This window comes from Lissotriton vulgaris, chromosome 12, assembly GCF_964263255.1.
Source record: "Lissotriton vulgaris chromosome 12, aLisVul1.2, whole genome shotgun sequence".
NCBI lineage: Eukaryota > Metazoa > Chordata > Amphibia > Caudata > Salamandridae > Lissotriton > Lissotriton vulgaris.
The window spans coordinates 247961963-247986614 of record NC_141700.1 but is presented as its reverse complement, the minus strand read 5'-3'; the positions used below and the strand labels follow the sequence as shown (position 1 = coordinate 247986614).

Below are 24652 nucleotides of genomic sequence, written 5' to 3'. Positions count from 1 at the left end.
CCCTTATTAGGAATTCAAAGGGGCCTAACCTGTCACAGTGAGATGTAGTTCACATCTGGGCCTGCCTTCCCTTTTGTCCTTCTACTTGGCCATGCTCCAATCCCAGTGTGAGCGAGGGCTCACACAGAACTGGCTTATTGTGACTAATGTGGAAGGGTTGCCCATTATCATAGCCACACCTCTGAGTGGGCACAGAGAGCTACAAACCTTGTTTTAAAAATTAAATAGACAAAGGAATTGCTGCATAATTAACTAGTATCTCCCATGAGACCTTTTTGCACATTGGGTTATGAGTTTTTGTTCAAATCTGTTTTATTCATTTTTCCTCCCAGTTCACACATACTTTTCACCTGCAGCCAAAAACCGGTGTGGTGTATTGGCAAAAAACAACTAGCCTGAGACTAGGATTGCGGCTAAAGGTGGGTGTTTGGAGGGGTAAGGAACTGGGGGGTGCCTTGGAGGGTGTATCCAGGGGCAAGAGATGCGATTTAGCCTTGATCTTATTGTCTGATATAGGTCAGTGTTGCTAACGGAAAGACAGTGGGATGTCCAGAACACATTTCAGTCAGCTCCAGTGCCGGGTTCACCAGCATCCACGTTCTGCATTATCCGTAGAATCCAGAGGTAGTGCAGGCAGGGTAGCTGCCGGAATTATTGTGCCAAGAATTGGACACATGGGCCCACATTTTGTAAAATTATGGCAGTTTGACTCTCAGTGAGGCAGTGATTTTTTCAATGCCCATGATGTCCCATCATTTTTGCACCCATTCAATCGACTACTGTAGTTTGTGAAGGGACTGTGGTGGCGGCCGCAGGGGAGCATCTACATTACGTATAAAATCTTGGGGAGAAGGTTCAATTTTCACTGCCACTGTGTTTTTCCAAGATTGGAGCAGATGTTAAGTCCTAGATAAGGAACCCAGGAGTCTGCCCACATGAATGGAAACTGTCTTTCTAGAAATAGTTTGGCCTGCTTTGGCATGGTGAGGTTAAAGGCCTTTGAATTCTGGTCATTCACTTTAAATCTTACTACAGAGAGCGACCATGATGTCCTCTTCATACAGGGCTATTTTGTGTTCCTGCCGGCTGAGATTGATGCCGCTGATATGCGTGGCCCTTCGGATTCTGTTTGCAAGTGGTTCCAGTATAAAAGAAAGAGAGGGGCTCTTGATAACCCAAAGGGAAATAGAGCGCCAATATACTGAAAAGTAAAACAAAAGAGTTTTCCCAATGGGGTGTATTGTTTCCTGCTCCTAAATCAGGACTCAAACTTGCCAAACATCAATCACACCATTCATTTTGTGGAACTGGAGAACACTTACCAAGAAGGAACATACCCAAACAAATTTAAAAAAGTATACAATTTATTAAAAACTTTTGTTACAAAAGATGACTATGAAAATCAGTTAAAAACATATATAGCACAGAAATACACAAATAAAAACACAAATTGAAACACAAATTAAAACCACCTAATGTGGACGTGGAGAAAATTAATCTAAAGAGACACTAATATCTGTCTTTGTCATTTCATTTCGGACCACCGTTTGTCAACAAAAAGAGGAATATTATTCCTTTAGACCGGATTCATTGTTGGCAACGCCGAATATGACTTATGGGTTTGCGTTGACGCGTTTCGGAAGCAACAACTGATAAAGGCTTCCTTCCTCAGGACAATTTCTATTTTTATTCTCCACACATGAAGGTGTCAGACCATGAAGGTTCTGTTGCTCGTGGAGGTCTACAAAATGTGTAGTGATCCACTGTTTTATGCCTGTGTGGTCATCAAGCTTGCTTCCTCCTTTCTCAATGTATAGTTAAGCGCTTTTATTTCACAATTTGTCTGTTTGACGATTAATCCAATGCGGGTCTGACACAATCCTTATTATTTGTGCAGACGGGCGTACTGGATATAACGCTTCCCTTCTATTTTTAGTTCTGTATTACTTAAAAAACGGATCCGGTTTCCGTGAAGGGGGTTCTATACTGCAGCCGGGTATTTCGGCACACGTGGCTGTTGTCTGCACACGGCGGGTATTCCCGGAAATGTCCTAGAGTGTGGACCGAAACCTATCTTATCGAGCACCCACCATAGAAACGGGAGGTATACCTAGGCAAATGCCTTTTTGGCGTCGATCAACATAGGCATGTAGGGGTTCTGGAGCAGTGCGACTCGCCTTGTCAATAAGATGCAACAGATGTTTGGTGTTGTCACTGCATCCCTTCTCTGGTATGAATCCCTTCTGGTCTAGGTCAACGAGGTGCTGCATGAATGGGTTAAGGCACGCTGACAGTATACGCATAAAAGGTTTTGAATTTATGTTCAGTAGGGAAATGTGGCAGTAAGATGAGCCTTTTGTGGGGTCTCTCCTGGGTTTGGGGATCACTCAATTCGTGAGGGAGTTTTAAAAAAGCACAGCATTTCACATGTGAGGGTCTCAAGGTGCTGGAGTAGCTTACTGCTTCACAGTGATTTGTTAATTGGAACAGCCAGGTCTTGAGTTTCCAGAGCAATGGGGCAGTCCTGAGGTGCAGGGAAATGTTGTACCAAGCTTTGGCAGACAGGAGAAGGAGCATCCTCCGTTGTTGCTTCAGTGAACCCAGTAGGTGTCTGGGTGTATGGTGGAAGATCATATGTTTGTTGATGTATGCTGGTCCTTCATTGTGTAGGGCTCCGTATGCATGAGTCAACATCTTGAACTGACATCTCTTCTGGATTGGGAGCCAGTGTAGCTACTTGAGGTATGAGGTGATGTGGGTCCATCTGGGAAGGTGGAGGAAGAGTCTTGCCACTGTATCACTGTATTTACCACCTTCCTCATAGATTCGGGGAGAGTACCTGTAACCCAGAAGGAGTTGTATAGATGCCTTAGGAGGAGGGAAAGTCTGGTGGGAAATGCATTGTAAAGCCCTTGGCTGTGTCTCGCTATGGCTGAGAGGACCTCCTCTAAGCATAGTGTGATTTAATCGTCTTTATGTAAAGCAGGTCCTGTCTGCTGTGTGGAACTCTGATATTCAATGTTTGTGTATTTAGGCCCTCAGTTTATGAGCTAGAAAACACCCAGCTTTGTTCCCTCCTGCATAGTATTTCTGTTTTGGTGGCAAAAGATTGTATTCTGCTATATCTGAGTCTAGGGCGTTCAGTTGTTTGCGAACTAATTTCAATTGTTTCCGTACTATATGAGACCCGGTCTGCTTATGGACAGTTTCAAAGGCCCTTGATTGGTCCTCCAACGAGAGGTATTTGGCTTTTCTCATTTTATTCAGCTGTGTGGAAAGGGCTATAAGGGTTCCTCTAATGTTCACCTTCAAGTTTCCCAGAGTAGGGATTTGAGGGTGTTCGGGGTATCATTTGTCTGCAGAAACTGATGGATCTCTTTCTGTACTTCTTTGAGTGTGGCGTCACATGACAAGAGGGCCTCGTTTAGTTGCCAGTGTCCATGAGGCATGGAATGTCCCGGTGGGCAGAAAGAGATTGAAATGAGAGTGATTCAAGAGCACTTCAACGTCCACCTCTGTTTGTGTAGCGACTGCCAAAATGCACGAAGAGTTGAGAAAATAGTTGATACAGGTGTATGTCTGATGAAATAGCATTGAAAGTGTAGTCCATATTTGCTGGATGCAGAACCCTTCGCGCTCTGGAGAGGCATTCCTCTTGCAGCCAGCTCCCGACCTCTGGCGTAAGAGCCCCAGTTTAGCCCATTCTCTAAGCCGACCTGTCTAGTGAGGTGTTAGGTATGAGGTAGAAGTCTCCTCCTATGATGATATCTGCATCTGGTGTGGAAATGACCAGGCCTAGAACCTTCAGAGTAAATTGCTCCTGATTGTCGTTGGGTGTACATAGGGTGGCAGAAGTGTATGTGTAATTATATACTGCAATCCTCAAGGTGTTTAGTCTTCCAGGAACCTCCCCCTGTATCTGCAGAACATGTTCTTGGAATTTGTTAGCCAGTAGGACTGCCACTCCCTCTTGCTTTGTGAGCCCGGATGAGAAAAATTGACAGTCAAACCAGCTGGCCTAATTTTTGACTTGTCCTTTTTCAGAAGGTGTTTTTCCTGCAGGAGGCATATGTCTCATTCAGATTCTCTGATCACAGACAGAAGGGGGCTCCATTTTGTGGGTGTGTTCAGGCCACGAACATTTAAGCTTAGGACTATATCCATTTGAATTGGGTGGAGATGGCCATCTGGGGTTATGGCATGGAATGAGGTGTAGAAGCCTTGGTGGAAGTCTTGGGTGTCATCATACTAGATATAGCTGCTGATCGAGACAAGGGGTCTTTTGGGGGGTTTACCAACTGTGGATACAACATATAACTGCACCGCTCCCTTTATGGGAGCCATGATCGCTACTAACAAGGGAGTCATGGTGACGGGTGCCATAGTACATCAGATACTGGGGTATGCGCAGCCCACCATTCCAACGCTGACCAGAAATTGCATGTGACTGTGGCCCAGGAGTGGTAGGGGTTTACAGCGGTGTGATCCATTTCTTTGTAGCATTGTTTAGGAGGTTTCCTTCAGTGCAATTATTCCTGGGTTGAAAGCAAGATGGTGTGCAAAACTAGGTGGTGTTGTTAAGCTGCAAGTGGTGAAGCAGTTCTGAGCAATCTTTGGGTAAAGATTTGACAGGGGTTGCTCACATCCACAGGCTTCTACTGCTATAAATGTTGCATCCCCAGTGCACTCCTCACTACTGAACCTGTTGGAGATTCCCTATGAAAGATTGCCCTTCTGTCTGAAGACCTGAAGTTAGACTACTCTCCTTGTAACCAGTACACTCAGATGTGAATTCAAGGCTCAGTTGGCTGACATCCTGTTTGACCTAGAGGAATACAATGATCTTCAAGGGTGCTTTTCATGTTAACGAGGTACAACTGGACATGAGATGCGCATTCTGCTAGCCTCTGTTGAAATGAGTGAGGTCCTGGACCCGTGGCTGTTTTCAAACTGTACTCCTCCCTGCCTCAACCAAGACATTTTGACAGCAAATGTGTGTCCATCGGACTGCAGTTCGCTGTCATCCGTTGACGTAGAACCCTCTTTGGCTACATCCTGCATCCTTGCCACTATGAACACATTATGTTTATTCAAAATATATAAGTCAAAAGGGGGTCAAACCTGATTCCATTATGCAATTGCTGCTCCATCCGAGTCAGCATTAAACCTAATCCATGTTCCAGTGAAGCACAACTAGATAACTGTGGTTTGTGCTTCATTCATAAAACATCATATATCAAGTTTACTTTATTTAATTTTAGTTTTTAAATTAAATGTTATGTATTAAAACTAACACTAAATGTTTGGTTTATTGTTCAACTTTCCTTGTATTGTGTTTTCACTTTATTCCTGTATGGGTACTGCATAAACAGTTTTCATAGTGCCTCTAAGTGAAGGCTGACTGCTCTGTGCCATAGCGAGGAGGTGTCTCAGCACAGATTTATTGTTTACTTTTGGTGTTCACCCTAACATAAAATATGAGGGCATATTATCAAGCAGGGCCTTAAAATTATCGCTGTTTTAGCGGCAGAAAACTGCAGCTAAAGCGGCAGAAATGGGCTTGATAATATGCCCTGGAGAATTCCAATAGAACCCCATGTTCACACCAGAACATGGGTTTCTATTGGAATTCTAAAGGGCATATTATCAAGCCCGTTATCACCGCTTTAGCGACAGTTTTCTGCCGCTAAAATGGCTATAATTTGCAATGCGGTCCTTGATAATATGCCCCTTGGTTATTATTTGACGTGTGTTCTCACCACCCTCAGACATCACTCACATTTGTTAAAGCAGCAATGATAATTTAATGCATTAACCTACATTAAATAAATAATGAAAAAGCAATTATGTTTCAATTTAAACATTTTAATAAAGCACACACATATTGTACCTAAAAACTAATCTAATATTAACAGTAAATGCTGACACTAAAAATCCTGACACTAAAAATAACTATACTATTTTCACATATAAAGCTATAAAGTACACACATGCCTAACATCTCATTCAACTATTACATATACTACACACATAGTTAAACATTAACTCCCTCCCTCTTACACTTATCTCTAACATCTATTATAATTCAATTCTAAAAAGCTATCTAGGTACAATTATTCTATCACCTACCTAAAACTAATCTATACTACAACTTTATAACGTACGCCATGTTAGTATAAACTATGTCAGAAAGAAAAAGATAAACACTTCCTCATTTCAACAAAGTGAATCATCAAATTTGCTGAGCAATTAAATATAGCACCTCCTGACACTCCTAATATAACAGGTACCTGTCTTAATTTCCTGTTCATCCTTTGAGAATATTTTTCAGATTTCTTTAGAATTATATTGTTCTGTCTTTAGATTTTTAAATAATAAAACAGTTTTCTCTTTTGTTATTTACACGTTCTCTTGATGTTTGTCACTGAAGGTGTAGCTAATGTCCTTTGTGATTGTGCTTGATTAGAGGTTCTTGCTTGGTTTGAAGTGCTTGGTCTTGCCTTCCTTTGACTCATTTTTGCAGCACATCATTTTGCTTTGCCTGCCTCATAGTTTTTGCCAATTTTTCTAAAACTGTGAGCAATTGATTGTAGATATTGATAATTTCTTAATGGAAACAACACAACCTGTCAGTTTGGCACCTTAATGTGTAAATGTAAATGTATTTGAGCTTATATAGCGCACAGCTACCCACAAAGGGTTTCCCGGCGCTTGCTTAGGGAACCCGTCCTGGTATTCCCCTGTGAGATAACCCTGGCAGGGTATCCACAAGGTGAAAGCCAGGCATCCCGCCGCGAGGGGCCGTTACCTTACTCCTCAGAAGCCCGCAAACTCATCTGCTGAGTGCCTCAGGGTTCATCACTCACCCCTACCCTTTAAAAGGCTTACATGACACCCCTGGCTAATGTCATCTGCGCCCATGAAATCAACATCCTCTTGCACAAGACACCTAACACAAGAAACAGGTTCACCGTCTGCATGATCAAAGTCACTAACTGGATGAAAGCCAACTGTCTCAAGCTCAACACCAACAAGCCAGCAGTAGTGATCTGCGGCAAGAATGCTTTGCCATAGGACTCCAACTGGGGGGCCAGCACTCAGGCCAGGAATCTTGGAATCACCATCAACAACAAACTGGACATGACCACTCAACACTGTCACTGCATCTTCCTTCCACACCCTGAAGATGCTGGGGAAGATCTTCAAATGGCTCCCAAGTAATACCAGGAAAAGCGTCACTCACGCCCTAGTCACCTGCAAATTGGACTACAGGAACACCCTTTTCACCGGGATCACAAAGCAACTCACCAAAGACTATAAACCATCCAGAGCTTAGCCGCCAGACTCTTTTGCAACCTCCCACACAGAACTCACACCACACCACACCTCAGGAAGCTAGTCTTGGCTCCTGATGGACACACTAATTTCAAATTCCTCAAACTCATTCAAGGCACTACACAACTTATGCCCCCACTTACACCAACAGTTGCATCTCCTTCCATGAACCACAAAGACAGCTCCACTCTGTAGGACTTCTACCCGCACACATCTCACTCATACCCAGGACCAGATCAGGAGGACAGGGTTTCTCTTACATTTCTCCAAAATCATGGAACAACCGCCCATCCCACATCAGAGCCTCTGTCCCTCTTTTTGAGCACTGGTTTTCCAAAATAGCGGAAGTCCCATAGGTGGGGCAAGGCACAAACACCTGCTCAGCACCAGAATACCCTCTTTGTGATGGTGAGCTTTACAAATACACATAAAATAACATAATGTGCCTTTCAGGTTTTATATTTTATCTTCTACTGCTCATTTATGCCATCTAGAGATTTAAAACCAGATTCATGTAAGAATAAATAATGATGAAATATGTATACATTTCTGTAAGAAAATAAACCGGAAGTATTAATTCACAAATCTTTAATGAACTTGGATAAGTTCAACAAAATATGTATAATGTGGGCCTGAGGTGGTTACTTTTTGTTTCCTGTACTTTTGTGGGGGCGGCGACGGCTTGGACCGCATGCGGGAAGAACTGCGGGCGATCAGTGCAACTGATTTACATGGCTGCCGCGAACGGCTATTGCATTGCCTTCGGCGGTGGAGATCCAGTGGGTGGCTTCCACTGACCGTCCAGCGGTGGCTCCATGACTTCTTCTCACTGCTTTGTTTTATGCTTGCTACCTTTTCATACACCGAGGCGATGGCTAAGAAAGGACTGGGGTGAACCCGGGGGTTTTTCACCCGGAGGACTGCTGTTTGATGCACGGACTTATGGACTGCCACAACTTGAGATAACTTGTCGAACCCTTAACATGTATGGCTACTTGAAACCATGCCAGTTTCGTTTTGGGCTACACAAGAATGTTTGTATGGGCGGGGGGTGGGGGCTGTGCGCCTTGTTACATGGTATCCTCCCCCCTTGACTTTTCTTTTTTCCTTTTTATCTGTTTTCTTCTCTTTTCCCTACATTATCTCATTCTATATTTCGGGCTCACGCTTAGGGCGACAGGCACGCTGCTGGGAGGGGTAGGCCATAGCCTTCTGCAGGGGTGCAGGGTGGGGCGGGTGGATGGGGGTCTATTAGATAGTTCTTTGTTTCTATGGCTCTTATCTGTCCTTTTCTTGGGTCTCCATTGCTGTGCGTGATCCCCGCGGAATGAGTGCCCGGGGGGGGGGGAGGTTTGGGTATTCCCATATGGTATGGTACTTTCGGGTTTTTGTTTTTCCTGACTTGGCCTCCCCGCCCCTAAGAATGTTTGCTGTCTGGATTGTGGATCGCCATTATCGCCGTGGGGCGGGTACAGTAACGTGGATTCCCCCTTCCCTTCCCCTTTTTTCTAATATTTTCGTTTTCTTTCACTCTCCCGGTTGGGTTGTATAGTGATTGCACCTTTTTCCGTCTCATTGATGATTCGATTATCATGAGAGTGATGTTTTGCTTGTCTTTGGGCACATGAGGTTGCGGGTGGACACTGACTGACGAAGAATAGCAAGGGCATCGATGGCTTGACTGCTTTGGACTATTCTGATAACTGACTTACGGATTCCCTATTATAATGATGTTGATTCTGTTCCCCGTCATGTGTACCAAGACTCTTATTTTACGACCGATCCTTTATTTTTATATATATAAAATTAACCTTCAGTGAGCCTTTACCGGGGGGTTACGCTCAGTTAGCATTATAGACTCGCAGCATTGGGTAGTATTGCGTGACCATTCCGTACTTGTTATTGCTATTGGTGTCTTCCAGTTTGTTCCGTGGCCGGCCTCTGGGTTGTAGGCCCGTATTTGTATGTCACCATCTACACAAATAAAGGTTTTCAAAAAAATAAAAAAATAAAAATAAGTATAATGTAAAGCCAACATGTATTCATGTGAGACTTTGAATTTGACTGAATAACATTCAATATGGACTTACAACCACCAAGGAAAAAATATGTAATACATCCAAAAATACAGTCATGATTACTAGATTGAGGCACAGAAAATCATTATTTGAAGAAGAAAGTTAAAATATATTTCTGAAATTTCGAACTCACTAATATAGATTTAAAATTGGTGTTCTTCTTGCTGCCAATGCCTGTGTGGTTTGTGTATAAATGTGATAATTCATATAAAAAAATGTTCATGTCGGCCTCTTTATCGATATGCTTTGAGTAACAAACTGACAGTTTTTGCTTCCACATCATCAGTGCTAAAAACATGGCCCCAATTCACAAAGGGCCCCACAGTGGTGGCTGGGGTCCTGCACTCGTGGTGGGACCTCCACATTGCAGTTTCTCATTGTGGATGTCCTGCCACAAGTGCAGGCCCCCCGCCACGACGGTGGGTTCTCCACCACAAGTGCGGAGGCCCTTTGTGAATCAGGCCCATTGTAATTCTGCTCGTTCTGAGCATAGCAAAATAATTTTCTTCTACACAAACGTCTCGAGTCACAACTGCTTGTGCACTTAAAAATCATGAGTTCACTGTCAGGATGATGGGAGTGGATGGATGTAGTTAGGGCCATGTTGTTTTATGCTGACTGTAATGAGTTATCATTGCTTCGGAAGCTCAGTGCAGTTGGGAACAAGACATTGTGGCCTGGATTTGCTAGGATGTTGCATCCGGGTTGTGTCACTTTTTCGGTGAAGCCCCACATAAAGTCTATTTTGGGATTTACAAAGCCACGCAAATCCCGGTTTGCATTGCTTTCCGTGGCTTTGTAACAAATACGTAATGCAAGGCAGTGCATAGCACTGTCTTGCGTTCTCTTTCATCAGGTAGGAGTTACATGGGTGTTGCATGGGTGTTCCTGTGCATCCACCCATGTATTTTAAAACACACCATATTTGCAAAAACGTGTAAATATGATTTTGCACCAAGATGGTGGACCTATCTGAGACTGTCGCAAGGAGAAGAAATATATTAATTTTACTCCGTTATTATCGGTTTTCATGTTTGCTGCATTCTGCAGCACACATACAAAGAGGAAATAGCCTCAAAGGATAGTTTTTGTGCCGGAAGATATCCTTTAGCAAATATATGGCACCATGTATATCAAAGACTTACAGATCATGGTTATTTTACGTAAAAAGCAATGCAATGAGTATTTTGGAGTAGGCGGGTGGAGATTTTACCCTTCCTGATGAGTTGTGGGGGGGTAAGCTAGGCTCTCAATGCAAGGAGTTATGGATAAAATCTTTCACTCTTCTGTATAAAACCGTTTAACCAGCATGGCTGAGGCACAACCATCTTTTTATGGTACATCGTGCCTACCTCTCCCCCCTAAGGCTATCAAAATTCCAGCCAGGAAAGAGCTGTAATAAATGTAATCTCCCCGAAGCATCTGACGTACACATGTTTAAGGACTGCCCCTCCATTTGCATGTTTTGGGAAGAAGTTAAGTTGTCATCGGACTCTATTCTCAATACATCAGTGTCCATCACTCTGCCATTAATAATTTTTCGTTTAGATGAAAGCGTCACAGGCCAGGCTAGGTCTTTTCTTTTTTATGCAATTTTATTAGCAAGAAGGCAAATTTGTAAGTTTTGGGTTGACACCACGGCACCATCACACGCAGGCTGGCTGACGTCCCTATACGAAACATCTAAGGTGGACTTGGTCAGACTATGCAGTAAACGAAATTTGGCTTTCTGGGATTTATTGATTCAGTGGAGGTTTTTTGGGTTTTTTTTTCCCCGGGTCCTATGATTATGCCTACAACACTCCATGGACCTTGGGTTGTCGGTCCTCTCGGATACTGCAATGGTCCAACAGGCTGGAAAATACCTTGATGGAGTAATTGCTAGCCCACATCCCTCTCCCTCTCTTGTTTTCTGGGTTCTTCTTCCGCCATTATGTCAATTGTGTCTTGGAATGGGAGACAATTAAAATCCTTTGTCTCTCAAGGTAGGACACGTAAGGTGGTTGGCGTTTCTTGAAAAGAGGGTAAGGCAAATGAGGACAAAAAAAAGCAATGCTATAAAATACTTGGAAATAGAAACCATTATGGTGCCTTATGTAATTTAGCATGATGTACCAATTGTTGGATATAGTACATTCATGTGCATGCATACATGGACTTTGCAAAAAAAATATCCCAGAACACAAAAATGTTTTGTTGCTCACATTTACGTTTGGCATAAACGTGAGAGAATATGGCAAGCAGCAATTAAAATGTTGCTGGTTTACTACTTGCATTTGCACTGCATTCTGTTTCACATGTTAAAGAGTAAAATACAGGCAAGGTGTTGAAAGCTGCAGAAATAGTTGCCTTCCTACCCTGTAAGGAGCCAGAGCTTTTTTATGACTCACTTGTATTATGTTGCATTGTGTTTGCATTTTCAAAAGGCAGTTAGTAGCTGAATTGCACATAGCTACTCATTCACGAAAAGCATTACAGATTACTACAGTTGCTCTTAAGATTTTATCAACTGAGGACCCCCAATGAATCACTACGGGAAGCCAGGGACTCCAGCTTATGCAATTTCTTCACATAGAACCTTAAAACAACACTCAACATTACAGAACCAATTATGCCTCAAATTTTATTGGGAAGGTTGGAGCTTTTTAAAGTTTTGTGTTATTTCTAAGAGATGAAGTGACATGAAGTGGCAGTTCGGGCTGGACTGTTCCCATGGGGAACAGGGTCAAGACTGATTTGCATAAGGCTGAGTGTGAACTGGAATGGCATGGGGAGCAAAAAACAATGGATTTAGGCCCAGGTCTCTGTACTGGGGTGAATGTCTGACATTGTTCAGCATTCTGTCCATCAAATTGTTCTTTTTATCATTTGTCACCCGAGTGGGACGGGTTTTCCCAGATGTGGGTCCCGTGCTCTCCATGCCACTGGAGTCAAGCTAGCCTGGCTGATGAGGGGTGTTACCCTGAAATCGGTCTCAAGATGCTTGTTTCCAGTCCAGGGAGGACCTAGTCTGGCATTTTGGCCTGGACTGTTCCCATGGGAAACAGGGTCAAGACTGATTTGCATATGGCTGGGTTTGAACTGGAATGGCATGGGGAGCAAAAAAACAATGGATTTAGGCCCAGATCTGTGTACTTTGTTCAGCATTCTGTCCAACAAATGTTCTTTTTGCACGTGACATGCAAGACCTAACATATCCTGTTGTTTTTGCTCATAATGCATGCTCTCTTTTTGTTAGCGCACACTGGTGCTCATTTTGAGGCTAATAATTGTCCGTAATAGATTCTGTTTTCTGCACTTGGGCTACTTTCATGAACTAAGCTAGCAATACCATTTTAATTTTTAGCTTCAAATTTTAAAGACCTATTCTATTCTAGAAAATGTTTAAAGCGCATACCTACCCAATGGGGCTTCCAGTGCTAAAAGCGCATCATCAGTCACAAAGTCCACTGCACATCTATTAAGACTAACTAAAAAGGAAGGTCTTCAAGTGTTTCCTAAACTCAATTCCACCTTGCCCTTTCTCTTCTCTGGCGGAAAGTCGTTCCAGGGTTTGGGTCCTAAGAAGGCAAAGAAGCACCCCCTACTCCTTGCTTTCTTAATCCCGGGAACCGAAAACACCAGTGGATCACAGTGGATGTAGGGATTCAGCAATCGCTTTATCTTCTGCAGGCTATTCATATGCATTGCACTGCATTTACAGGGCATTTTAGAATTTTCTATGTACATTTTGCTTTTTGATGTACATATACTTTATTTGGCCTCTAAAATTATTTAATTTTCTAAACTGTTGCGGACCTCCTAAGCAGGTATCATAAACCCCCATGGGTCCGCAGATCACACGTTAAGCACCACAGGAATACTATATTGCCTTTATTTTGTGTGTTTTTTTCAAAATGGAGTTCAGCTGGTTCACTTGGTGACAGGGACGGCCCCTCCAATAAGGCTGAGAGGTGTCGCCCCACTGCTCTCAGAGCAGTGTAAAAAGGAAAAATAAAATGATAATAACATTGTTATAATTATTTTATTTTTCGTAGCTGCTGGGCTGTGTTAGGGCAGGGCGGGCTAGAGTCACAGGGGGAGGAGGAGTGGGCACTCTCTAAGTGCACATGGTGTTTTGGCCGGCCACCCTGGGCCGGCCAAACAGCCATGCGCACTTTGCATGTACTCCACCAGGCTGTTATACACAGCCTGGGTGGAAAACATGCACCGGCTCCCAGTCCCCCTCTGAGCGGCGAACCACGACATTGTGATTGACATAGGGGGGCCCATGCTCTTCTTGCTTCTGGTACTCGCCAGGAAGAAAAGCAACAATGGAGGAGAGATGGCAGCCATAAAAGGTACTTTTTTTTGGTGTTCTTTGTAACCCCCCACGTGCCCCGCCTCACCACCCCTGTTTCCTGCCAGTCGCCACTGCTTGGTGCCATCTTACTGTGTTTTCATCAGCATGTCAATTTTGAAAATAATCTTATAAACATAATTTATGACACATGAGCATTATAATAGACAAGCAACTCCATAGGTCAAGCGCGTAAGGCTGTCTAGTGCCAACACAAGCACTGTAGTGCCACAAATCAAGGGTGTATGCATTGTGGTCAGATTACTTTTTGGTGCAGGAATGCATACCCTGTGCTGAAAGACTATTCATAGAGGTTGCTTCATATTTTATGTGTGCTGTAGAATGAACCATTGATGCAAAGAGGAATTAGTGAGGAGAAATAAAGAATGTTGCCCTAGATATGCCAGCCTCGGGTAGGCACACCGTTTTGGCACAAAACTCCTGTTGTATGACTGTAGTAAATACATGTTTGCATACAAATACATGTTGGGGTACACAGGAACGCCATTGCTCCACCCATGGAATGCGTCCACAACACAAGGGAACACAGCGCAGCACTATGCACTGCATTTCATCACTTTTGGGCTACAATCCCACACAAACTACACACATCTTGATTTTCATGGCTTGTAAATCCCAAGAAGGAATTTGGACTGGGGTTGTGCAAAAAACAAATACAACCCTAACACAAAATCTTTCAAATCTGTTCCCTAATGTAGAAAAACAAGTACTACAAAGAATGTTTTATTACAAATAAAAGAGAAAATAATTAAAGTCATTAGCATGTGGTCAGGCAACCTCATTTCCCATATGGTGCAACAATCTTCTTCTTGGGAGGCCTAAATCTACTGCACTATGCAATCTGTTTTAGTGACTTCACAAAGTTGGCATCTAACTCTCTTCCAACGCTGGTACAGTTCCTCAAATAGATAGCCCTGTCCCACTTGGCCACCAGTTCGCAACATCTGAGGGAGGTATTGCATGGCAAAGCAAATCAGGGTGTCTACCTCTTATCGCCTCAAACATTTGCTTCCTTCCTTTTCCACTCATAGCTCTAAAATTTCTAAAACACACTTACCCCAATTTAACCCCTAAATACCCCCAAAACACAGTTAATCATGCAACTAACTACTAATAGACTATATACACATAAGCACACAAACAAGTACAAATGCAAAAACAATGTAAGGCAAAATGACAAATATGTGAACAAACTATACTCAAACCAGAAAATGGGAAGCCCTAACACAACTCAGCACCTCCAAATTCACAACCAAACCACACAATCATCTCTAAAAGTCACCAACTCACTGCCATACAAGTGAGAAAGTGAAAGCATGATGGCAAATGTGCTCCATGCTCTTCATGCCCTTAGCACCATTTCCGCTGAGCTTGTTGACAATTTCCGCAGTACTGTGTGACTTTTCCAGCATAATGCTAGGCAATGAGTACATGTATCACAATACTTATTATAATGTAATGCATCCTCATGCAAAATAATAAACAATTCAGCAAAAACATAAGTAACAATATTAGAAGGTGTACAAATGTTTTCTATATAATACTAATTTAATTTTTGTTATGTGTAACAGTACTTACTAAGTAACTTCAATGTTGTATTAAAAATGAAAAATATAAAAATATTGTCAATGGTGCAATAAACTAACTTTACAGTGCCAAAAAGGTACAGTATATTGTAAACATGGCTACTATTGTTCGAAAAAATCTATTTTACATCATAAATATACAGAGATATAGTATGATAAATACAGGCACGACAATTCATTTAAAGGTACTTTGGCCTGACTACAGGTATTTAAAGTTGATGGCTTAAAATGTGGCTATCTTTTTTTCTTAAGTTATGTTATAATACTATCTTAACCTAGTTATCCTTTATTAGTTTACAACTCCTCTTTCATACATTTTAAAATGTGTCATTTAATAGACATACTTGTATATTATGTTGACCCAAACATCTCAAGGTTCATTATTCAAAATCATAGCTGCTTTAGCAAATGAAACACAAACCACAACATACTCTGCATTAAGAGTCCATTTACTTTTCTGTATGTGTAAATGATTTCTTTATGTATGTTAAATATAGCACAATACTGTGTCATTATGAGTACTTTTATATTGACATATCAAAATATGTTTTACTGTATGTATAAGTTAGAAATGAAGGGTGTTTGAAAGATTGTTAAAACATTCAGCAAAGCAAAGTATCAGGCTTTAGACCGGTTGATACAAGGCCATATACTATTCTCTGTATGTATTGATTATAAGAATTTGATTTGATATGATATGGCAGCTTTGAGTCACTAATAATGGTACTTTAACTGAACACTTTTGCAAGTTAATCTATCATAGCTCAAAGCTTTATAATGCACAGCCATCATGAAAGGGTAAGGGTAGTGCAATATCACACCAGCTAAAGTGCCTTGACCCTGAAGATAGCACTTATACACAACACTCTCTTCACCAGAGGCATACAGCTGGGCCCAAGACAGGGAAGTTGTAACTTGTTATTCTGAAAACCTACAAAAGGGGATTACTTATGTGTGTTGTGTCCCTGTAGCTTGAACAGTAGATCGGCCAACTGAACAAAAGGTGATACTTCTTTGGTCCACTGTAGAAAGAGATCACATTGAGGAGAACTGGCCTCTTCAGAGTTGACAGACAGCAGGTTCTTTACAGATCCTATTATCCCACAGGTCCATGAGATTTCAGAGGATGAGAATGACATGTTAATGTCAAAAAGCAGGCTGTGTGTGGAGCCAACCACAAGCCACAGCATAAACATTGGTCCAAAATTTTAAACAGTATATTATTCCCAGTATTCAAGCACTTTTTGAGGGGCATGCTGCAAAAAAACACACAGTGTACCTAAGTACCTAAATACAATGTCAGACTCTTTGTTTCTCTGAGTACAACTCCTGTACACACAGGGTTGTTCAAATGGAAAGGGAAAAGCCATTGTCTGTGTTAATTCTAAACCAGTTCTGGTGCAGTTACAACTCCCACTGTGATTGCCCCCCAGACTGAGTACAAGACACAAACAATGGTTAAGTCCAAGGTGTGATCAAATGCAGCCTGTGACAGAGCCGGAATATCGTTTTTTGTAACAAGGTAATGGACTCAGGCTCCAGGCCATCCTCTCAAGTGAAGAACAACACCTCCTCAAACACAAAGATCATTTGTACCACTCATGTGAGCAGTTCACAAATCAGCAGAAGGGATCCTTCCAGCTGTGAGGTGACAGTTACATACTCAGGAATATCCACACAGAGACTTTGAGTGAGAAATATGTTAGAATATGTCAAATCCAATAGTTGAACAGAAATCTATATAAAATTAAAATATTATCACCATAACCTATTATGAGTCATTTATATATTTATAATACAACTTATTTATATATATGTATACGTCAATAGGTAATGCCATAGCTGATTATTAATTGCAATAATGTAAAACATTGTTTACGTAAGCTGCAGCCAGACTTCCTAAAGCATTAATGTATTTTGGAACCTTTGAGAACTACGAGCATGTGAGAATAAAACAACAATTTGTATTGCTGTAAAATACCATGAACGCTTCTGTAAGGCCATTAGATCTCCCTTAGGTGTGAGTTAATACTTATGCCTAGGAAAGTTGTCTATTCATACAGGCCCTATATTTTATCCCAATATGTCCCTGAAACCTATTGAAGATACAGGTTGTATGCGACATTCTAATGGCTGTCACAATGGATACTGGAGCACAACTTTGACTGTTAACTTACAGGCCCAGGATGACATTATAAGAATATATTATGGGTCTATTGATAATTAAATCCTGCGAATCATGTAGGCACCAATTTCCTAATTTTAAAAGTTGAGCACCAGCATTTTATAACTGGTTCTCAGAAGTAAAGTCCATAAAGTTATATATGGCCAACCAGACTAATAAAGTTAAACACTTGGCTGGAATAACACTTAAAAGATGGTGATTTTATTGGGAGTGAGCATTGACTAAGGATAAGTATTATATATTTTATTTTGCCATATGGGAACATCGGTCAAATCAAATTTTATTGAGATAGTGGGTTTTATATTTTTGCAGATTGGCATGGGTTATACTTCTGGTTGTTTCCTTTTGTAAAAGAATTGTCACATTTACAGGACTGCCATTTTGAATGAGTATTTATGTACTGATTGTGATAACATAAAAATATTCAAAGTTTCTTTTGGAATCATCTATGCAATGTAAGGTTGAAAAAAAGAGTACCAAAACACATATTTATAAAGGAGGGCCCTAGGGATATAATATTTAACGACCAGGGAGTCTCCAATCCCCAACTAACACTAAAACAACAAAAGAGGGGACTACCGGTCAGCGAGCGTCGAGACCCAAGAGAATCGGATAGAAGACAGAGCAATACAAGTTCAGCTACACTATATTGAGATAAATCCCATCAGCCCACCATGCTGGCAGAACGTCGTCATCTGGGAGTGGAACTCAGTTATATGAACCAGTGCTGCCCACACCTTTCCAGGGCAAACAAGGTGCACTTAATTCAAAACCAGTGATCAATCAAACCAACATGAAATCTCAGATAGTGGTGCTGATGATTTGCAGTGCAAAAATAAAAAGTGAATGTAAATGGTTAAAAATGACTACTGGGATACAAAAACCATTTTAATAGACAATATCCTAGTGTCAAGATTAAAAACACAGGCTGATAGTTTGACAAAAGAACTATCTATAGCAATAGGACGTCGGTCGACATGTTTCAGCCATAAGGGTGACACTAACCTGGCTTTCGTCAGGACTAAGAGAAGTGTATGCTACTGCAAGAAATATACTGAAAAAATGTGTGAAAACACAACAAAATTATATATGTAATGGAAATTGCTACACCCTACCAGAACCTGTTTTGCACAGATGTTCATGAGTGTTCGTATACTTCTCTTGGTCCTGATGAAAGCCAGGTTAATGTCACCCTAACAAAACTGAGTTGTTTTTTTAGCTACAGTGCAACACAGTTCCTTGGGTCAAGCAACTCTGCTTTAGGACATGCAAGAATGGGTTGTGTTATGGCTAGTTGCACTACAAGACAGCTTTGTGTAGTCTCAACGTCACACTTGCATCATTGTGTGCCATATCGTTAACATGGCGCATCCAAGAGGTAAGAAACCAGCATAACTCAAAGCAAATGTTCCAATGCAATGCTACGCAAAGCAGCATTGGGTGACTCTTAGTAAATCTGAGACTTGGTCCATTACTCTGGCTTGAAACCTAATTGTTGCACCGAATCAGTCATCTTAAACATTAGAGAGTATGAGTATGAGAGTGGCAAAACTGAACCAGTCTTCTGAATCTTACTCACATCAGGGCAGTTGAGTCATGTAGCGCTCAAACTACGGCATGGAATTCCATTCTGCCTGATTGCAAGTAGATTGGTTTTGACACACCTGGTTTTTCAAGATGTGGGAAATACACACCCATTTTTTCAGGCAGAAATTATGGCCCAACCAAATTGCAGGAGTCTTTGGCTGCAGCAGAAGTCAAGCCTCATTTCACATTTTCTGTTTGATGGGGCAAGCATGCAATGCTCCCACAAGGCCAGAAAAAAACCTCCCCTTTCTACCCCTTACTCCCAACACCCCTTCCCTCACCACCCCCCACAACCACGAGTCCTACAAGTCCCCACAACCATTTACCACTGGCTCAGTGCCGGTGCTAAATTTATGCATTAAAACCCCATGGAATTTTGAAATGTGGAATTACTACTAGACAAATTGGTTCCAAGTGGTAATTCTCCATTACGTGGGTTTCCTTGTATCTGCATGCTACTGGTGGAGATGTCCTGCATACCGACACTTGGGTTCAAGTTAAGATTGGGGAGGACAATTCCTTATCAAGGAAGATTAGAACATATAATGGCCTGAAGCAGGGTTGTGTCCTTGCCCCCTGGTTATTTAATTTTTTTTTTATCAGATCTTTCTCAGCATTTGGATATTGTTAATGGGCATGTTCCTAGGATGGGGGGGGTGCAAATTAGTTACCTCCAGTATGCCGATGATACGATTCTTGTGAGTCATACTCCTATCGGCCTACAAAGACTTTTCACTGCCTTTGATGACTATATACAACATAATGGCCTTGAACTAAATGTTTAAACAACCAAAGTGATGAAAATTGGTGTAGTTAAACAGACGTTTAATCCCTGGAAGGCCAGAGCAGGTACAATTGATATTGTTAAGACGTACAGATACTTAGGGGTGATGTTTGACAACCACATGTCTTTTAAATTTAATTTTAAGGATTTAAGGGCCATGGCTGTGACATTGATCCATGTTTTTAAATGTTTTTAAAACATCACTGAACTGTCAATCATATGAGCTTATTCTTAAAGTAATCAAAGCCAAGTTACAACCAACCCTCATTTATGGTTCCCCCATTACTAGAGGGAAAGATGTGAAGGTGCTTGACCTACTGATTGTCAAAGTCTTCCAAGCAACCTTTGGGATTGCCAAGTCAGTGTGTCAAGCAGCAATAAGATTGGAATTCGGTCTCCATAGACATTGCCTGGTATCAAAATGAGCTTTTTTTTAAACGTATGGTTGCATTGTCAACGTCAGCCCTTGTATATTTAGGGAATATTTGTTGGAAAGAAATTGACAAGTCTGTCTATGCGGCTAAATGGAGATGTTATATTTTAACTTCCCTATAAGATATTGGCCTGTAAAGTGAACTGCCAAATCTGAAAATGCCCAACTATAAGTTAATTTTAAAAAAGCATATTAAAGCTGATTCTTTTAAACTGGATAAAAATGCATTAGATGAGAAAAATGATGCATGGTATGTGATCAATTCATACCAATCCCTGTGTGTTTATGCATATCTGAATGTTTTCTTTTCTGCAAAATTTAAAAAAAAATGTTTTAAGGTTGCGTATGGTAATAAACCCAACAAAGGAGAGCACTCGATCTTGGATCAAACAGTGGCCGGATTCTAACTGTAGATTTTGCGGATGACCACAGGAAACTCTTGTACATATAGGGGCCGATTCCGATTCGGTAAAATCCCGTAGGAATAGCCGTATGGAGCATTCTTCCCGTACAAATCGTATCCTCGAATGTCCCCGCAAGTACGATGTAGTACGATGCGTACCCAAAGCAGTTCTCCGTCCGAATCGTACCAAAACCCCTACGACTCAATAATCTGTACGATTGGCATTTGGAACGTGCAGTACGCGATGTCCGTATGGATCGAAGCATCATTTTCCGACCCAGCAAGTACGATTTGTCCAGAAAACACTCCTTATGACTCTTTTTTTACAAGATCTCAAAACGTCCATAAAAGCAGAATTCGACTCGATATGCGTGCAAAACGGTCCCCCGGTATGGTTCGCACACCCCATGATCTTAGGAGTACGGTTCATACACCTACGATCATGGGGTACGGTTCAGGAACAGACTAATTTGCATGTAGCCAGGTTCTGAGCTGGGATGGTGCAGTGAGCTAAAAAACGGTGATGGATCAAGCCCTGATCTCTTGACTGGGTAGGAGTATTCTGCATCATTCAGAAACTCTGTCCATCACCACCCCCTTTTCCAAAAACGGTTCGTACACCCCATGATCGTAGGGGTACGGTTTGTACACCTACGATCATGGGGTAGGGTTCGTACACCCCATGATTGTAGGGGTACGGCTCGTACACCTACGATCATGGGGTACGGTTCGTACACCCCATGATCGTAGGTGTACAAACCGTACCCCTACGATCATGGGGTGTACGAACCGTACCCTAAGTAATTGTGTGGCTCTCCGTACGAATTACTCATATGCGACGTTTACCGTACGAATCGGGGACTCATTCCCCTGTCCGGATCGTACTTGTCTGGTCGTACGGCATGTTTACGATTCGTACGGTTCACTTTCAGGGTCTGTATCGTATGGATTTTCCCTGGCTTTTCGTACGGTTCTCAACGATTTGGACGTATTGTTTTACTACGGATCGTACTACGCGATTTGTACGGATCTGCACGATTCGTACAGAAACGGCTAAGAATTTGAATCGTCATACGGATTTGTTTCCTGAATCGGAATCGAACCCCTAGGAAGTGTATGCCCCAAGCTGATTAATCTTAGACATTTCGTTTTGAGACCTTACTTTTTGATGAATGGCGTGAGATCTGCCCGACAGGCATTAATCATGTCATTGTCTGGTGAATCGGTTCCATTACTATGTCAACTGGTAAAAATGTTAATGGCAGTTGAAGAATGTCTAATATAATAGGGCAGATCCCCTCTATTTTTATGGCTTTGGTACTAATAGTTTTAACGGCTCATAAATTCTATCACCTAATAATTTTTGTTGCAAGGGTATTAATATGAAATGTAACAATAGCTGGGATATCTTCACAGCAAATTGATGCACTTTTTTGTCTTGATATGATGGTCCTTGCAATTATTGTACATCAGTGCTTTGAAAGGTAAGGGGGTCAAGAAATGTATATAAAAACTCCGGCAATTTCTCTAAAAGAGATTACGGCTGCTGTTGACCGAGTAATACCTGCTAAGGACCCGGGATTGATAAGATCTCTGGAGACCTCTGTCGTAATGAACCTAGTGTCTGGGCCCCCTATCTCTAGAGTATATTTAACGCTATATTACAGGGAATAGAGATCACTATAACATGGCTAGGGTCTGAAATTATCCCTATTTTTAAGAAGGGCTCACCCCTCCTTCCTGCAAACTATTGGCCCATTAGCCTCATCGATGTTGCACAAAAAATCTTCGCTCGAGTGCTTCTGGACCGTTTGCAGAATTGGATGGAGGAGTTTTCTATTCTTCCTCCCTACCAGGCCGGTTTTCGTACTAAAACATCCACATTTGATGAAGTTTTCAGGTTGCAACTATTGCACTGCAAAACAGTAATCTTGGAGGGTGGCAGTCTCTATATGATTTTTGTGGACCTGAAATCGGCCTTTGATCTAGTTCCCAGAGAAAAACTATGGATTATTTTGTACAATCTAGGAGCACCTCTCTACTTATGTGAGATTCTGAAAAGATTGCATATGAACAACTATGCCCAAATTAGATTTGGAAAAAATGGAGACCTCACCGATCGCATACCCATAAAGAGAGGTGTGAGACAGGGGTGTGTACTAGCCCCTACCCTTTTTTGTCTTTTTATAAATGGCCTAGTGAAGGCTTTGTCAGCCGGAGTGGATCTCGACGCCCCATAATTAGCGGGCCGCAAGGTATCTGCCTTGATGTTCGCAGACGATACCCTCCTGCTGTCAAAATCACCAATGGGTATGCAAAGGGCACTGGATATTTTTTTCCTATTTTGCAAGAACAGGGGCCTGGAAATAAATAAACAGAAAACAAAATATATGGTGTTCAATGCAGGCCACTCAACACATCCCAAACCACATTTAGCCGGAGAATCTTTAGAGAAAGTCTCTGTCTGTGACTATCTGGGCCTAACCCTCAACAAGAATATGGAGTGGGGTGACCAATCAATGAGGTTTGTCTTAATCTGACGCAAACGTCAGGGGGCCTCGCGAAACAGCAGAGGAAGTGTGTACGTAAAATGCTGGTTCTGGTGCTGGAAATCTACAAGGCACAAGCTAGAGGGGCCCCCTTGTATGGAGCCGAATTATGGGGCCATAGGCCAACTGAACAACTCCCAAGGATTGAAATTGTTTTCCTTAGGCAGTTGGTGGGCTTCCTAATAGCACCCCCTTAACTCCGCTCCGAATGAACTTGGGCATGAGCCCAAATGCACAGGAGGTAGCGCTCAGACCCCTACTTTACTGGCGTCGGTTATGGAGCACTCCAGAGTTATCCACATACAAGGAGGAACTGAGGGAGGTGGTCAATCACAGGGGGGCAAGCAAAATCTCCTGGCTTACCTATATCAAGAATTCCTTTGCAGCCATCGGAATGGGAGATTTATAGAATATTCACAAAAAACTCAACTCCCGGAGAGGGAGAGAGAGGGGGTCACAGGGAGAATGTTTAAAGACCCAACCAGTTTTAATCCCCAATTCTAATCATGAAAAACACATCGAAACTGGTGGTCTGGTAAAGAAATATGTAAAATAGTCACAGAACAAGGGTAGAAGCAGGACCCAAAGACAAATCACTAACCTATATGACAGCTAGTAGTGGTAGAAAATTCTGACACAAGTGCAACTCCGTGACAGAAGAAACCCTGAGGAGGGGAGAGAAATGGTAAGGATTTCCATCAACTGCTCTTCGTGGCCAATGTCATCATTTGGAACTCCAAAGGTACCCCTGTCACCTCAGCTCTTCTGGCAGCAAGCCAAAAGCTGGTGGACTAGGCGTGTCATGAGACCAATGATACAAGAAGGAAAAGTGACAGGCTGAATATCTCCAACGTATACTGACCAAGCGAGTCAAAAATGCAGTGCAGAGACAGAAATGTGAGTGTAGGTGAATTAAAAAAGATACAGCAGTGGTCCAAGACACATTTATTGGTGACCACTGATGAACTTGTTAAAAAACACAGTGTCAGCTTTGAATTAATCTACCGAAGAAAAATGGTTATAGAATAGCCCAAAAGAAAGCTCTTTAGTTACACCAAGAAAAGTCCTGATAAAAAACTTTAAGGATCACCACCTCAACTTACTCCAGAGGGGCCTCAGAAAATGGCACACTTGCTACATCCTTTCTAGATGTTAAATTCTCATTCCTCTCAGAACCTAACATCGATGATATACATCCCTTCCTAGCCAAAAAACTCTACATGCAGTTCAGGCATGGAATACTCCCCTTACATGCTGTCACCTTTAAGTGCAGGGGTAGCCAGACGAAAACTTGTCCATCTTGCAAAAACTGTACGTAGACCGACCTGCATGTGTTGTTTTTTTGCCCTACC

General features: G+C 42.0%; 1 protein-coding gene across 2 annotated transcripts in view; it reads left to right on the top strand.

Annotated features, from left to right (window-relative positions):
• Positions 1-24652, top strand: part of LOC147673876 (cytochrome P450 2D6-like) — a 429037-nt gene that overhangs the window by 243707 nt on the left and 160678 nt on the right. The gene's annotated exons all lie outside the window — the stretch shown is intronic.